At 39.9% G+C, this 12,119-nt stretch overlaps 1 protein-coding gene across 5 annotated transcripts in view; it reads left to right on the top strand.

Moving 5' to 3' along the window:
- DNAH7 (dynein axonemal heavy chain 7) overlaps positions 1–12,119 on the top strand; it is a 371,530-nt gene that overhangs the window by 265,395 nt on the left and 94,016 nt on the right. The window lies entirely within an intron of this gene.

Below are 12,119 nucleotides of genomic sequence, written 5' to 3'. Positions count from 1 at the left end.
ATATCCGAGAGCCTCTGGACTCCTCACATACTGTCCTTGTGTCTAGTTCTGTGTCAGCATTTGGAAAGCGAGGAAAATACTGTTTTTAAGACATTCATCATTATTGACTGCCTGTACTGCTCACCTTATCACCTTGATTTATAAAAATCAAAGAAGCTTCATTTATGTTTTCATATTACATTTAATTGAAAGTGATTAATGAGCCAGTTCCTAATTGCAGCAATTTCATCTGCAAATATTTTCCCCACTTTTATGTTTTAAAACATTGACATTTTAATTTGAAAATATGTTGAGCTATTGACTAGATTAAATATTATTTTCCACATTCATTCTCTGTTTAAGGTGAATTTGAGGGAGGATGGGGAGTTATATATTCAAGGTGAAGTTTTTTGGTTTGTTGGTTGGTTTTTTTGTTTGTTTGTTTAATTCCGTTTTATTGCGATATATTCGCATACCCTGTAGTCATCCATTGTGTATAATCAGTTGTTCACCATACCATCATATAGTTGTGCATTCATCACCAAAATCAATTTTTGAACATTTTCATTACTCCAAAATAAAGTAAAATAAAATAAATTAAAAAATAAAAGCAAGAATAAAAATACAAGTTAAAAAAAAAAAAAAACACCCAAAACTTCCCATCCCCGATCCCCCCTATTATTCATTTACTTTATATTCCCATTTTTCTACTCATCTGTCTATACACTGGATAAACGGCCACAAGGTTTTCACAATCACACAGTCACACCTTGTAAGCTATATAGTTATACAATTGTCTTCAAAAATCAAGGCTACTGGGTTGCAGTTCAGCAGTTTCAGGTATTTCCTTCTAGCTATTCCAATACACTAAAAACTAAAAAGGGATATCTACATAACACATAAGAATAACCTCTGGAATGACCTCTTGACTCTGTTTGTAATCTCTCAGCTACTGAAACTTTATTTTGTTTCATTTCTCTTTTTCCTTTTGGTCATGAAGTCTTTCTCAATCCCATGATGCTGGGCCCAGGTTCATCCCTGGGAGTCATGTCCCTCATTGCCAGGGAGATTTACACCCCTGGGAGTTTTTGTTTGTTTTTAAACCACAGAGCTTAGTTAAATTTAGGGTTTCATATTCTCTCAGCTACTCTAATTCTTTAGCACCCTGTCTTGGAACTTTTTCATATATATTCTAATATCTCCTCTAGAGTTTTCCCACTTTCCTTGGAGAGCTGTAAAAATATATAGACATTAATGCTACTCACCAATATTTTTGGTTCTCCTCTCTTTCCGGGCATGCCCATTAGAGAGGGGGCAGGTTGTGGCCATGGGCTTGTTTGGACCAATAAAATGTGAGCAGAAGTGCCAGAGCAGGGTCATTTAATTGCCATCATAACACTCTCCGGGGCACTCTCCCTGCCATCAAAATTGCAGAATCACACGTGGATATTTAAGTACCGTAAGCAGGCTGGAATGTGAGCCAGCATATGGAGAGTTAGTTGCCCACGCACACAGATGGCTTTGCAAGAACAAGAAATAAGTTCCTAAGCCACTAAGGTTTGGAAATCATTTCCTTCTACAAGCATAACTCAGTCTACCCTAAGTGATACAATTAGTTAGTTGCCTTTATCTATACTATCACACCCATAATCCTTAATATAAAAATAATTATTAGTATGCCATCATTATATTGTCCAGCAATTTCAGACCCTTCAATCTTGCTGTATTACTAGGTACTCCAATGTCTAGTGGTGAATTGAGGATTTTGAAATCTGTATGTTTTTAAACACTATATGGCTATTATGCTTTTAAAAGACTGGTTTTCCAAGGAGAATAGTATTAGCTTACCAGAGAAAGGAGTGGTGCCATATAGGGATAATATTTGGGTTAGTACTAGAGGGATTTTATTTCTTTGCCACCTGTAAGTCATTACTATATATACAGCCATGAGGAAAATCAGCAATTGACTAATCTCTAGTTTACAGTATATTTTATGTGTCAGCTCAAAATTTTTTTTTTTTTTTTTGATCTCCTTTACACCCCTCTCCCCTGGAAACCCACCCAGTGCTAGGAAGCCACAAATGCTGGGCCCTCTAATTCTCATTTGCCAGAATGTAAAGGATACTCATTAAATCAACAGTAGGAAAAATAAGATAGGTTTTACTTTCCTTTAGAATGTAATCATTTATAGTGATTTATTGACAAAGAAATGTGTCAAATGGATAAATACTGAGGTGTGGAATGTTCTGAGGCAATTTAGGAAATGAAGAGCTTCTGGCCACAACTCTGTCTTTCTAAACTATGAACAAAAGCAAATTAATCACCTTTCAATAGGAAATTTGTCAAATATAAGTTAATATGTTTCTCTGACCTCGAAATAAATCTTATAGGAACTTGCGATACATAGGAAAACACAAATAGAAGGCCACAAACTCCTTTCCTGCCTTTGGGAGTTGCCTAAATGAGCCCATAATTTTTGTTACTGACAGATTTCATTTTACAAACCTAAGGCCTGGCATAATCAGATTGCAGAGCAAATCCAATTCTATACCCTTGCAAATGGAATAGCTAGTACCAGCTTTATTTACTTCAGGAATTACAGTTCAGTCTTGGGGACAAGCTAGTTTTGTTCAGATTTAACATTAAAAAGGGAAGCACTGAAGTTTGCCTCTCCTGACTCTTTTTTTTTTATTACTGTGATTGTTCACATACCATACAATTATCCAAAGATCCAAAGTGCACAATCAGTTGCCCACGGTACCATCATACAGTTGTGCATCCATCACCACAATTAATTTATTTTCAATTTTTAGAAAATTTTCATTACTCCATAAAAGAAATATAGGCAAGAAAAGGAACCTCAAATCCTCCCATACCTCTAACCACCCCCCTCCATTATTGACTCATAGTATTGGTGTAGTACATTTGTCACTGTTGATGAAAGAATGTTAAAATACTACTGACTGTAGTATATAGTTTGCAATAGGTATATTTTTTCCTAAATGCACCTCTATTATTTACTTCTAGTTATAGTGTCATCTATTTGTTCTAGTTCATGAGAGAGATTTCTAATATTTGTACAGTTAATCATGGACATTATCCACCACAAGATTCACTGTTTTATACATTCCCATCTTTTAATCTCCAACTTTCCTTCTGGTAACATACATGACTCTGAGCTTACCCTTTCCACCATCTTCACACACCATTCAGCACTGTTAGTTATTCTCACAATGGCTACCATCACCTCTGTCCATTTCCAAACATTTAAGTTTACCCTAGTTGAACATTCTGCTTATAATAAGCAACTGCTCCCCATTCTTTAGTCTTGTTCTATATCCTGGTAACTTATATTTCATGTCTATGAGTGTTCTAGTTTGCTAATGCTGCCGGAATGCAAAACACCAGAGATGGATTGGCTTTTATAAAAGGGGTTTATTTGGTTACACAGTCACAGTCTTAAGGCCATAAAGTATCCGAGGTAACACATCAGCAATTGGGTACCTTCACTGGAGGATGGCCAATGGTGTCTGGAAAACCTCTGTTAGCTGGGAAGGCACGTGGCTGGCGTCTGTTCCAAAGTTCTGGGTTCAAAATGGCTTTCTCCCAGGACATTCGTCTCTAGGCTGCAGTTCCTCAAAAATGTCACTCTTAGTTTTGCTTGGGATATTTTTCCTCTCTCAGCTTCTCCAGAGCAAGAGTCTACTTTCAACAGCCGTCTTCAAACTGTCTCTCATCCGCAGCTCCTGTGCTTTCTTCAAAGTGTCCCTCTTGGCTGTAGCTCCTCTTCAAAATGTCACTCACAGCTGCACTAAGTTCCTTCTGTTTGTCAGCTCATTTATATGGCTCCAGTGATTTTAGACCCACCCTGAATGGGTGGGGCAACACCTCCATGGAAATTATCCGATCAGAATCATCACCCACAGTTGGGTGGGGCACATCTCCATGGAAACACTCAGAGAATTGCAATCTAATTAGCACTGGTAGGTCTGCCCACACAAGATTAGATCAAAGATAATGGCGTTTGGGGGGACATAATACATTCAAACTGGCACAATGAGTTTACATATTATAATAAGTTCATATCAGTGAGACTCTGCAATATTTGTCCTTGTGTGTCTGTCTTATTTCACTCAATATAGTGCCCTCAAGGTTTCTTCACAGCCCATTTTTTTAAGATGGTTTGTTTACCCACAATACATTCCATCCTAAGTAAACAATTGATGGTTCCCTGTATGGTCACATATATAGGTATTTACCACCATCACCGCTGTCTATATAAGGACATCTCCATTTCTTCCACAAAGAAGTTGGAAGAGTCAAAGAAGGTAGAGAGAGTAAAGAAAAAGAAAAAAAGAAAGAGAGAGAGAAAAAAAAAAACCTGACAGCTAGGAAACAACAAAAGGAGATATAGCCTTAAATTAAAGCACGATAAAGAGTCAGACATCACCAATGCCAAGAGTCCCATACTCCTTCCCTATGTCCCCCCATCATGTGCATTTAGCTTTGGTATATTGCATTTGTTACAATCAAGGAAGCATAAAACAATGTTTCTGTTAATTATAGTCTCTAGTTTGCATTGATTGTATATTTCCCCCAATCTCACCCTATTTTTAGCACCTTGCAGTGTTGACATTCATTTGTTCTTCCTCATGTAAAAACATATTTGTACATTTTATCACAATTGTTAAGCACCCTAGGTTTCACTGAGTTATACAGTCCCAGTCTTTATCTTTCCTCTTTCCTTCTGGTGTCCCACATGCTCCTAACCTTCCTCTTTCAACCATACTCAGTCATCTTTGTTCAGTGTACTTACATTCCTGTGCTACTATCTCCCAAAATTGTGTTTCAAACCTCTCACTCCTGTCTTTCCCTTTCTGTCTGTAGCGCTCCCTTTCGTATTTCCTGTAGAGCAGGTATCTTGTTCACAAACTCTGTCATCGTCTGTTTGTCTGACAATATTTTAAGCTCTCCCTCATATTTGAAGAACAGTTTTGCCAGATACAGGATTCTTGGTTGGTGGTTTTTCTCTTTCAGTGTCTTAAATACATCATCCCACTTCCTTCTTGCCTCCATGGTTTCTACTGAGAAATCTGCACATAGTCTTATCAAGCTTCCTTTGTATGTGATGGATCACTTTTCTCTTGCTGCTTTCAGGATTCTCTCTTTGTCTTTGATGATTGATAATCTGATTATTAGGTGTCTTGGCATAGGCCTATTCAGATCTATTCTGTTTGGGGTACTCTGTACTTCTTGGATCTGTAATTCTATGTCTTTCATAAGAGATGGGAAATTTTCATTGATTATTTCCTCTATTATTGCTTCTGCCCCTTTTCCTTTCTCATCTCCTTCTGGGACACCCATGACATGTACATTTCTGTGTCTCATGTTGTCATTCAGTTCCCCGAGATGTTGCTCATATTTTTCCATTCTTTTCTCTTTCTTTTCTTTTGTGTGTAGGCTTTCAGGTGTCTTATTCTCCAGTTCCTGAGTGTTTTCTTCTGTCTCTTAAGATCTTCTGTTGTGTGTCTCCATTGTGTCTTTCGTCTCTTGTGTTGTGCCTTCCATTTCCATAGGTTTTGCCAGTTGTTTTTTCAAACTTCTGATTTCTACCTTATGTATGCCCAGTGTTTTCATTATATACTTCATCTCTTTTCCATATCTTCCCTAAACTTTTTGAATTGATTTAGCATTAGTTGTTTCAATTCCTGTGTCTCAGTTGAAGTGTAAGTTTGTTCCTTTGACTAGGCTATAACTTCATTTTTCTTAGTGTAGGTTGTAGTTTTCTGTTGTCTAGGCATCTGATTTTCTTGGTTACCCCAATCAAGTTTTCCCAGACCAGAATAGGCTCAGGTCTCAGAAGGAGGCAATAGTATCAGGTTTCCCTGAGCATGGGTCTTAGAAGATTGATACATCCTTTGAGGCCTCAGGCCACTGTGCTTATCTGCCCAGCAAGTGGCACCTGTCAGCCTGTCACTCTAGACTGGTGTAAGGAGGTGTGGCCCATGGCTGTTTTTTCACAGGCTCTGGGGTCTGGTTCTGAAAGGAAGGTGGGTAGTAGATCTTAGCACCACCTCTTTCCTCTTAGGGAAGATACACCCCCTAGGGAGATATCATTTGCATTTGAATAATCTCTCTAACTGTATTATCTCCATCATTGTCTGGGGTCTGAGCAATGGGAACTGAAAATGGCTGAGGCTTTCTCCACTGAGCCAAAAAAGGGACAGGAAGCCCCCCTTTGGGGCCAGTCCATGGCCACCCTCAGTTTCTTCTGTTGGCCAGAGACAGCACCTGGTCTTCTGGGCTTCCCTCCCTCCCAGAGAGGTCCTCTGGCTCTCCAAGTCATCACCAAAAGCCACTGTCTGCTTGTTGGGGATTCATAGCTTGTATTGAGCAGTCAACGTTTGTTAATTAAAACCTCAGTTGGAGCTGGGCTGAGGTATATTCGCTTGTTCAAAGAGTGCTGCTCTCTAGCACTGTGACGCTTCGTGGTTTGGGCTACTTTGGGTAGAGGGGCACTCAGCTCAGATATGCAGTTTTTACTTACAGGTTTTATGCTGCAATCTCAGGCATTCCTCCCAGTCCAGGTTGGTGTATAATGTGTGGACAGTCCACGTGTGTCCCCAGCAGTTATTTACTAGTTGTTCCTGGTTATTTATTAGTTGTCCCGGGGGACCAACTAGCTTCCACTCCTCTCTATGCCACCATCTTCCTCCTTCTCCTGCCTCTGCTGACTCTTAAGTGAGCCTCCCTGGCCTTCCTCAGTGCTAATGAATAGCAGAGCTGCTTTCCCACGAAGGCCATTTATGACTGTGACTTGCACTTGAAATTTATGTACTTTCATTTTGTTTGTAAAACTATGATTTAGTGAAGAAGTCAGCCATGGGATGAAAGAAGTTATCAGAAAACATTTTTGTTTTGCATTTTTTTGTTTTTTAATGTTATGGAAGAAGACCTACTATAGGCAAAGAATATAAAGAGAAAGGCCAGGAGGCCTGGGACAGCCAAGAGATTTTAAATTTCCTACATTAAGCTTGACCTCTGTGCCCATTCAAAATACCTGAAACGTATAAATAATTTATCTTGAATTGAAACTTTATTTACAAGTGAATTTGTTATTCTATAATTTTTTGTTTAGAGTTTCTGTAATTAGACTGCCACCCTCCCAAAAAGAGGCATCCTGAGTCATTTATACATTCGTACATTCAACAGATACATATTACACAGGAACAATGTATAAGTCATCTTGTTAGGTCCTTACCATTATGGCACTTACATATTTTTTGCTACTGTGCTTACCTTTTCCATATTTGAATGAATCCAGAGAAACATTGGGGAAGTACTAAAAAATTTTATTTAAGCCCAGATATTCCCTCACTGGCTCTTAGCTCCCACCCCTAATACCCTCAGGCACTCACACACACACATACATACACATTCACACATACTCCCACACACACACATATATAATAAACACACACACTAGGATTGGCACTGTTTTCAAGGTATTGTGACATAGCAATGATTTTTCTTTATAAAGCATTGTAAATAGATGTTCCAGAAGATACACATTTGAAGTTTGGAAATATTTGTTACTTTTTCCAGAGGAGACCAACTTTTTGAGATACTTAGCACCTGCAAACTTCAAAGTTTCAAAGAAGTTGTAGGTTGATGGACTTGCCAGCTGAATTTGGAATGTTGAGCGTACACACAATTCTCTCCTTGGATATGAGCAGGTATCCAAAAGGAGTGATTCTGGGAGACTTCAAACAATTCTTTGTGTTCTTGTCACTCTATTACTTCTCTTCCTAGAAAAATCCCTTGTTCCCTTCTAAAGTTTGTATGTTTTGATAGCCTGTTATCTACTAGCATTTTAATTTTACACATTAAGATAGAGCTCACAAAGTTCTATGAAGGGGAATCACTTAATTTGCAAGAGCTTCAGATTAAGAAATGGACAGTAGTGCTTACTTCATTACTTAAAGTATACTTTAAGTATACTTTGTGTATATGTATATATTTCAGAGCAGGAGAAAAAGTATATTTGCTAGTTAACACTTAGACAAATTGAAGTTAGATAATTAAATTGTGTTCATAACATTGTTCACACGTACATTTGTAGCTGCCATTTTTTAAAGTGAATGTAAGTTTCAATTGAGGCAATTGGCTGTGAAATGGACTAAAATGGGCAGATATATATTACGTCAATGCAGTCATTTTTTTTTATTAAATTCAGTTTTATTGAAATACATTCACACACCACACAATCATCCATGATACACAGTCCACCGTCCACAGCACGACAACATAGTTATGCGTTCACCACCACAGTCTATCCCCGAACATTCCCCTCACATCAGAAAGAACCAGAACAAGAACAAAAAACAAAAGTGAAAAAAGAACACCCAAACCATCCCACCATTCCACCCCACTTGTCCTTCAGTTTTTATCCCCATTCCTCCACTCATCCATACACTAGATAAAGGGGGTGTGAGCCACAAGGTCTTCACAATCACACTGTCATCCCTTGTAATCTACATTATTATATAATTGTCTTCAGGAGTCCAGACAATGCAGTCATTTTTAAATCAGTAAACTTAATGTTTCAATATTTCAATACTTTAACATGGTATTGTTAATTCAGCTTAGTCATCTTGCTGTAAAGATTCAGTATATAGCAGAGCCTCCTGCTCTCAGGATGAAACGCTGTAACAGTTGAATGCAAGGGCTCTTTTACAGCTTCATTTTTCAAGGGCCATCTGTACTACTTTTTATAAAATCAACCTGGAGATGTCAAAGGCTCCCATGTCCGTGCCTCACTGAAATCAAACAAATGTGTTCACTCCACTAAGTGTGGCAGAAAGCTGAACAATGTTGTTAATTAATTTACTCAGCACAAAACTTAGCTGTTTTATTTTCCTGTAGAACGATCAATCGATAGTTCTGTTTTCACCTGTTATGAAAGTCTCATATGAAAATTGCAAGTTAAACTAGTAACCAGAAATAGAAGAAAATAATTTAAGGAAAGAAGAATGCACCCATCTCTAATTTTCTCATCTTCTCCTTCCTTAAATCTGCCTCCTTTGCTCTTATGCTTTGCTTTTTACATATCCAGCTACCTTTGTAATGATAAAGCAAATTAACAATGAGCACGTTTCAAAGTATTCATTGAGCTTCTTAATAGGGAACCAGCAAGACAATGAAGAACCAAGCAGATACAAAGTATGTTTGAGGGAGGAAGATTTATATAGTTGGAGGAAGAAATGTTTACATAATTTGTTAAGCTAGATATAGGGATACTGGTTTGTTTAAGCCACCTTTATCACTTGTTTGGGTAACACCTGTGTCTTGGCAACCTGGAACCATCACTCAAAGATGCCAGAAATTCATTCATCAGAAGAAAGGAATGATTTGTCTGCAACTGTGCATTAGCCTTACAAAGCAATACAATTCCATGCCTGATAGGGACCAATTAACACAGGCCCGAAGCTATGTAATTCTGCTCTTTCTTAAACAAGCTTGCAGAAAAATGATCAGAGATGTTACCGGAATATTACACAATATAGTTTTACTGTTTTTCTCGGGTGTATGGCTTGTTTCTCTTTCACAGTGCTCCCCCATGCCCCCCCCCCAGCTGTAGCAATTCTTTCTTAATGGCTGAGGAAACTTTGTATTAATTGCACTAAAATGACTATTTTTGAGTTGTTTACTTTGGGGACCCATTCAGTGTTTTAAAACTTAAAGACTATGACTGTCCCTCCTTTGTATATTGGAAGCAGATAACTTGTTCTATATTTCATAGGTCCACAGCCAGAGGGTAATTTGTGTTGGAACAGACCATTCCTGTAACTGATTTTGATAAGATCTTGTGCTTGCCTATTGTTACTGACATGATTTAAGTTTTTTGATATTGTGATGGGATGAATGTATTTTGTATATAGAAAGACCATGTCTTTTTCGGGCCCAGGGGACAGAATTGCTGGTTTGAATATATTATGTCCCCCAGAAAAAGCCATATTCTTTAATGCAGTCTTGTGGGGGCAGATGTATCAGTCTTGATTAGGGTGGAAACATTTGATTAAATTATTTCCATGGAGATGTGGACCCTGCCCATTTAAGGTGGGTCTTAATTAAATTACTGAAGTCCTATAAGAGAGCTCACAGACAGAAGGAGCTCAGAGCAGCTGAGAGAGACTTTTGGAGAGATACTTGCTGATGCTTTGAGCTGCTTGGAGACGTTTGGAGATGCTAGCCTGGAGTTTGCTCTGGAGCAGCTAAGAGAGGACCCCAATGCTTAGATGCACAAGAGCTGAAGAAGCTAAGAGAGACAAGCCCAGAGACATTTGGGAGAAAGCCGTTTTGAAACACAGTCCAGGAGCAAAGGACCAGCAAATGCCAGTCATGTGCCTTCCCAGCTGACAGAGGTGTTTCAGATGCCATTGGCCATTTTTCAGTGAAGGTATCCTCCTGTTGATGACTTAATTTGGACACTTTGATGGCCTTAGAACTGTAAATTTGTGACCTAATAAATCCCCTTTATAAAAGCCAACAGGGGCGGGGCAAGATGGCACACTGGTGAGCTGTAAGTTTTAGTTACTCCTCCAGGAAAGTAGGTAAAAAGCCAGGAACTGCGTGGACTGGACACCACAGAGCAATCTGACTTCAGGCATACTTCATACAACACTCATGAAAATGTTGAACTGCTGAGATCAGCGAAATCTGTAAGTTTTTGCGGCCAGGGGACCCGCGCCCCTCCCTGCCAGGCTCAGTCCCATGGGAGGAGGGGCTGCCAGCTCCGGGAAGGAGAAGGGAGAATTGCAGTGGTAGCCCTTCTCAGAAACGCATTCTACTGATTCATACTCCAACCATAGATAGACTGAGACCAGACACCAGAGAATCTGAGAGCTGCCAGCCCAGCAGAGAGGAGACAGGCATAGAAAAAAAAAAATAACGCGAAAAAACTCCAAAATAAAAGCAGAGGATTTTTGGAGTTCTGGTGAACACAGAAAGGGGAAGGGTGGAGCTCAGGCCTTGAGGCGCATATGCAAATCCTGAAGAAAAGCTGATCTCTCTGCCCTGTGGACCTTTCCTTAATGGCCCTGGTTGCTTTGTCTATTAGCATTTCAATAACCCATTAGATCTCTGAGGAAGGCCCTTTTTTTTTTTTTTTTTTAATCCTTTTTTCTTTTTCTGAAACAATTACTCTAAGAAGCCCAATACAGAAAGCTTCAAAGAATTACAATTTGGGCACGTCAAGTCAAGAGCAGAACTAAGAGAGCTCTGAGACAAAAGGCAATAATCCAGTGGCTGAGAAAATTCACTAAACACCACAACTTCCCAAGAAAAGGGGGGTGTCTGCTCACAGCCACCATCCTGGTGGACAGGAAACACTCGTGCCCATCGCCAGCCCCATAGCCCAGAGCTGCCCCAGACAACCCAGTGTGACGGAAGTGCTTCGAATAACAGGCACACACCACAAAACTGGGCGTGGACATTAGCCTTCCCTGCAACCTCAGCTGATTGTCCCAGAGCTGGGAAGGTGGAGCAGTGTGAATTAACAAAGCCCCATTGAGCCATCATTTGAGCAGACTGGGAGCCTCCCTACACAGCTCAGAAGCCCAGAACTGCCCTGGGGGTACGGCACTCACCTGTGACATAGCACAGTCATCCCTCAACAGAGGACCCGGGGTGCACAGCCTGGAAGAGGGGCCCACTTGCAAGTCTCAGGAGCCATACGCCAATACCAAAGACTTGTGGGTCAGTGGCAGAGACAAACCGTGGCAGGACTGAACTGAAGGATTAGACTATTGCAGCAGCTTTAAAACTCTAGGATCATCAGGGAGATTTGATTGTTAGGGCCACCCCCCCTCCCCGACTGCCCAGAAACACGCCCCACATATAGGGCAGGCAACACCAACTACACACGCAAGCTTGATACACCACTTGGGACCCACAAGACTCACTCCCCCACTGACCAAAAAGGCTAAGCAGGGGAGAACTGGCTTGTGGAGAACAGGTGGCTCGTGGACGCCACCTGCTGGTTAGTTAGAGAAAGTACTCCACGAAGCTGTAGATCTGATAAATTAGAGATAAGGACTTCAATAGGTCTACAAACCCTAAAAGAACCCTATCAAGTTCAG

This window comes from Choloepus didactylus, chromosome 9 (genome assembly GCF_015220235.1).
Source record: "Choloepus didactylus isolate mChoDid1 chromosome 9, mChoDid1.pri, whole genome shotgun sequence".
Classification (NCBI taxonomy): Eukaryota; Metazoa; Chordata; class Mammalia; order Pilosa; family Megalonychidae; genus Choloepus; species Choloepus didactylus.
This window is presented reverse-complemented; position numbering and strand designations above follow the sequence as displayed.